This window comes from Pinus tabuliformis, chromosome X (genome assembly GCF_031772625.1).
Source record: "Pinus tabuliformis cultivar Carrire ecotype Pingquan chromosome X, CPIR1, whole genome shotgun sequence".
NCBI lineage: Eukaryota > Viridiplantae > Streptophyta > Pinopsida > Pinales > Pinaceae > Pinus > Pinus tabuliformis.
The window spans coordinates 1,199,554,704-1,199,560,743 of NC_142308.1; positions in this window are offsets into that span (position 1 = coordinate 1,199,554,704).

Below are 6,040 nucleotides of genomic sequence, written 5' to 3' on the forward strand. Positions count from 1 at the left end.
CATGTGTCTAAAGTATGAAATGGTATCCTGGCACCCATGCATTGTCTCTTGAATGAGAAAAATCTTTGATTTAGAGGACCTGAGAAGTTCCTTTAGAGCCAAAAAAATTGGGTCCACTCCAAGACCCTTAATGTTCATTGAAAGAATGTTGATCATTTGGTCATTTCCCCAGGTTTACTTTCTCTAAGCAGCCCTTTGACTACGAGATCGGTGATAGGAATGTCGACCAGAGAGAGGTCCCGAATGATCAAATCCGGCCTACCCTTCCTACCCCGAAAATGTCTGCTCTCCCTGTTCTACTTCCTTCTTACTATAATATTTCCTGCAGAGGTAGGACTGATAGAAGGAGAGGGAGATTTTTGAGGTTTGTGAATAGTCAGAGGTTGAAGGTTAAGGGATTCGCGCTTAAGCAGAAGATCCAGATCACATTCAAAAGAGTTTACAGGGGAAGAATCGGGAGAGTTCAGGGGAGTGACAACGGTACAAGGAGCCTTCCCTTTTAAGTCCGCAATGGCTTTGGAAGGGATGGAGGGAGGCAAGAGGGAGGGAGGGGGTTCGGTCCTCTGTGGCACTGAAATGAGGGTTTTAGGTGATTGAGGAGATGATGATATATATGTAATGTGCGAAGCGGATGGGATATCCAAAGAAGGATGGGACATAGGGAGAGGAGAAGGAATAGCTTTATCCAGGCAAGGTTCAAGGGGGATAGGATTGACAGAGAAAAGCATCCGCCTTTTAGATGGAGAAAGACACAAAGAATGTGGGGACCTCGATTTGCAAGGATAACTTCACAAGTTGTTATTCTCCTTTGGAGGGCATAGATCCCGACGAATGAAATCTAAAGAATGTGACCTTTTCAAAGATAGGCTTGATGATCTTCCTGGAGAAATGCCCCAAGGAGGCGAGAGACGGACATTCCCAAGTCTAGAATCCTTGCCCAAACCATTATTCCAGTTTTGATCTTCTCCACCCAACTCTGATTTGAAGACTGAAGAGTTTCTAAAATGGTCCCTCCCCTTTTGTCTTCCACCAGGACGACGAGGACAGGTCAATTTCAAGTGACCTGTTTTATGACATACGGAGCATCGAAAAGGGACTCCCCAGTAATCCAATCTCTGTTGGATGCTTGACTCACCCCATGATAGATCAATATGCTCAGGGAAACCCCCTCTATATTCTTTTTTGATTAAAATCCAAGCAACCCTTTTGTCCTTAGCCCCGAGACATTTGGGGTCAACGAAGATAAATCTCCCTATGGCGTTGCCAATATCGACCAAAGTCTCCTTTGTCCACAGTTAGATGGGGAGACCCGGAAGCTTCACCCAGATATAATTGTTTTAAGGGGTACACCGCAAAGGATTGAAACCAATGTACCATTTATGCAGCGCCAAGAAGCTTTTGTCATGAACCCAAGGAAGAGCAAAGATAACTTCCAAATCATGGTCACTAAGAAAATGGAAGTTGTACCAGTTGTTCATGAGCCTGACAATAGTCGGAATATATCCCAAAAGAGTGTTCCATTTTGAACCAATCCAAGATCTCATCTGGCCATCCTCCATTGCTGGAAAGTGCCAGCGACCGACCAATGCACGCTTCTGAAGGCTAGCAATCCTATCCAAGAGAAAGGAGCTATCCAGATTGATGGCAGAGGGGGGAGGGGAAGACTTCACAAGGCGTTGATTCCTTCTACTAGGTGGGAAATCAGTGCTGCCACCTTTTTGATCATGTCTTGAGATCAGAGCTTGGGGAATAATCTTATTTTCCAGAGAATATTTCCAATCACCTTTGGTGGACGTCCCTCCAAATCTTGCCTCCGCTTCCATGGTGGTCCGCACCATGGCTGACGCGATAGACACGTCAGAAAAAGCTTCCATGGTGGTCCGCACCATGGCTGACGCGACAGACACGTCAGAAAAAGCTTCCATGGTAGTCCACACCATGGCTGACGCGACAGACACGTTAGAAAAAGCTTCCATTCGGAAAAGGGTACATCCTATATTAAATGGGAAAGAGACATAAGAATCAAAAAAGGAAGATGGAAAGGACAAAATACCAAGGAAGATGGAAAGGACAAAATACCTCCAGGGTATAGTAGAAATAGGACAGGGCAGGAGAGACGATATGACAATACTAAAAAAGATAGTGACAGAGAGTCTGAATGTGCGGGTGATACGGAAAATAACTCTTTAGATATTATATGGGAATGACGGCCTACGGAAAGATATAAAAACTAGTCAAATCTAGGGATTCATCATAAAGTCCCCGGAAGAGCAGGAGCAAGAACTTCTAGGAAGGCTCCACAACCAACTTCCATAAAAGTCAGATTAGCCATCAAACAGAGGGAAGGACCAGAAGAATACATAAATGACGGCTCCCATTTAAGAGGAAAGAGAACAAACCCGCTCCCTCTTACATCATTGACAAAACAGTCAACTGAAAGTGGAAACGGCCGCAAAAATCCGAGAACGAAAAGACCGGGAGAGACGAAGGAGGAAGGAACTAAATGGAGGGAGTTAAGAGTGGTTTGAAGGAATGATACAACAGCAGTAACAGCGACTACCATGGACCAATTTTATACTAAAATCAGAGCATGGCTTCGATAAAACAACATAATGTTTTAAATTTACTAGGGGATCCCAGATCCAATTAAGGAAAAAAGACTAGAGATAAGAGCCCGGCAAAAGAGAGAAAGACATGCAATGAAATATTTGCCCCTAATGTGCTAACAACTGGTCATTTACCATCAAGAAGAATGATGGACAAAACGCAGAGTTCACCTGAGTGTCTAATATTAAACTAAAGCCTAACAATATGAAGACACATAGATGACTATTCAACCATTATCTTCCTAATTTTATCATGTCCTAAACGGATACTTTGATGCATGAAAACAGACGCATAAAATATTTTTCATTTCACTGCTCGAACCCAAGGTACTACAAAAATGTAGGAAATATAAACCGCCTGTTCTGAGAAACAGTCAAAATAATAGTAACCTTTGACCGAAGCAACCGCAGAGAGCAAGAGCACAACAGAACGTTTCAAACGCAGTCCAATGTCGAACCACTAGCATATTCATAGAGATGATAGAACTAGAAATGATGGCCGACCCAAAAAGGTAGAGAGGATAACAGTGATACCGAAAAGGAAGAGGTTCATAAGAGTTTCCGGGGGTAACTTGGGCCAAAAGCTTAGGTCGAGCACAAAATCGGAAACATTACCATATGAAACGAGAAACAATGGACACCATATAGAAATGACAAAATGATTATGAGAGTTTTGCCATAAGGTGCCGCAATTGACTCTGAATAGGAGGAAACTGTCGAGTATGAAACATAAACATAGAATAGAAGGAGAATCGAAAGCCAAAAGGTTATCCCGAGCACAAAAAGGAAATGACCACGATGCAAATAGAGTTCAGAGAACGGAGAAACAGAAATGTCAGACTATGAAACCCCTGCGCAGGGATGCACAGAGGGATAGAAAGGCAAAACCTGATTAGTGCAGGGTGGAGTGTCTTAAAAATGGAGTGTTATGTCGGAAGGAGTAGCCACGACATTGGACAGGAGGCAGCATGTCAAACTACATGCAAGCATGCATCACCAACGCTGGACAGATGGTGCTTCGGGATCGTGGCACAATGGAATGAAGCTCGACGTTCATCTAAGTCATTAGATGGAGATTGGTGCGGATGCAGACGCGGTCGGAACCTCTGGTTGGTCGCCAAGATGGTGCAATCCTCTAGTTCGACACCTGTGCAGTGCTCACTCTCGTGGTTAAACTCTCGTTAAAACCACAATCTATGCTCATTCATATGGTTCTTCCCCTTGGACATAAGGAAGAAATAATCACATTCTTTTGTGAATCTCAACCAAAAAACAACAAAGGTTTGCATATAATTTTTTTACTATACATTGGGTTTAATGTTGTTATTGACATTTATATATTGGTGTTTTTTATAATCTAGGTCATAGGTGTAGGTTTCTTTTTGTTATACACTTGAAATTGTAACTAGATTTCATTAAGTGTGTCACTTTTTCTAGTAGATACGAACCTTTTATGTCATTGGAAAAATGTTTGTTTCCTGTTTATTTCTTTCATTGAGATAAGAGGGTTGTGTAACATATCTAGTCACTTGATTGCATCTCTACTTTTGGTCAATCTAGGCTTCATTTGAATCCAATTTTTTCTTTTGTTTTTTCTTTTCTCTATCCAGATGATTTGGGAAGGTGAGGGTGGCTTCTTAGGCACTGGGCATTGTAGAAAATAATCTCCTCTTGATTTTGTTGCAAAGAATTCTAGGGATGATTTTTCTTTTCACTTTTGGCCCATGAGGTCCCTCATTAAAAAAAAAAATTAAACCACTCTAGTCATGATTTTCTCTTCCTTTTTTTTTATATGAATTCTCCCTAGAAACCATTCTCCTAGTAATTTTACTGCCTCTTAGTGATAAGAATTCTACTAAAATCCATTCTCATACATTCCCAACTCTTCAAAATGGGGGTGTAGCTAGAAACTAGAATAATCATTATTTTCCATCATTTTAATCATTCGGACTTTGTTGGAAATTGATATTCCAATGTTTTACTTTGTAATTTTCATTAGTGGTTATGTAAGATCCTATATTTTATTGTAAAGAAAAAAAATTGTCACATCGAAATTGTCAAAAGTGATCAGCATACTTTAAAAAAAAGGATCTTACAAATTATGTATTCACTTGGATAGTAAGATGTTCTGCAGCATTTCTACCACAGGGCCAAATATAAAATACACATCTTCTTCTTTGAAGAGCTCTAAAGGCTTACAATATTATCCATGGGCCTAATGTGTATTGGGCGTCTCAACCATCCTAACATTGTCATCACTAATTTTTTTGTGTTTCTTGCTTTGCTTCTCATTCTTTAGAATATTATTGGAATTAACTTTCACATACAAAAAAAGAAAATGTTGTAACAATGCCCATTTCTAGACATGCTCCTCTCTTGGCTCAGTGACATAAGGAAACCTATAACCTAAGGAGACTTTCAGGGATTGTGTACATATTAAAAAAAGAAGTGAGAATCAACTAATAGAGGTTGTACTTGACTGATTTGCACTCATTATTTCATGAGTGGATTGAAGATATACTAAATCTTCACATAAAACAACTTATCAAGTTTTGTTCCCTTAGCATAAAAAGAAGTTTTTGCCACAGAACTTGTGCATTTAAAGCTTTTCATAGATAATTATGGTAGTATTGTTTACAAGTATTTCTACTTCCAAACTATATATAGTATTTAACATGTTAAAATTCAAGTGGAAGAATCTCTTGTCCAACTTGAAGAAGGGTGAATCTACTATAAAAGATATCAAGTGATATCTTAATGAAAATATGACACTAATAGTATTGATGAAATGACATAGATTCCAAATGGATGTTTAATAATCTTATTTCATAGTTGTTATTCATTGTTTATACAAGCAAATGCAATTATTATTTTTTTCTCACGAATCATGATAAGAACACTTATAGTTTATTATTTCTCTATCTTTGATATGTATTGAGATGATTCTCACATTTATGATATGATATGAGGTTATATTGACATGTGGTTCCATTTATTATGTGATGTCATGATATATCTTTGATATAGATATGTGATCTGAAATGATCATATGTTACAATTGAAGTAGAATTGATTATGTCAATAGTGAAATGAATGCTAACTTAAAGTGTTGAAACCATGAGAACTGCTTCAGAAGTAAGACTTTATGACAAATGAGAAAACATAAGAAAGATGCAAAAAAGAAGTGAAAACAGCAAATACACGGCGATACTAGACAGCAAGATTGATTATGGAGTTCGCCCCTGATGTACTACGTCTCCTCGTCCGCTTTCAAGACAAGCGACCACTTTATTAGGATTGAATCCGAGGAGGTTGATGACATGGAAAATTGACTGAATTGAATGTGCACGTAGGCACTTCTGGTCACTTTCATAAGAAAGCTCTCTGAACCATCTTTCGAACGCTTGTCATGGTTCCCAATTCTGACTTGTGAT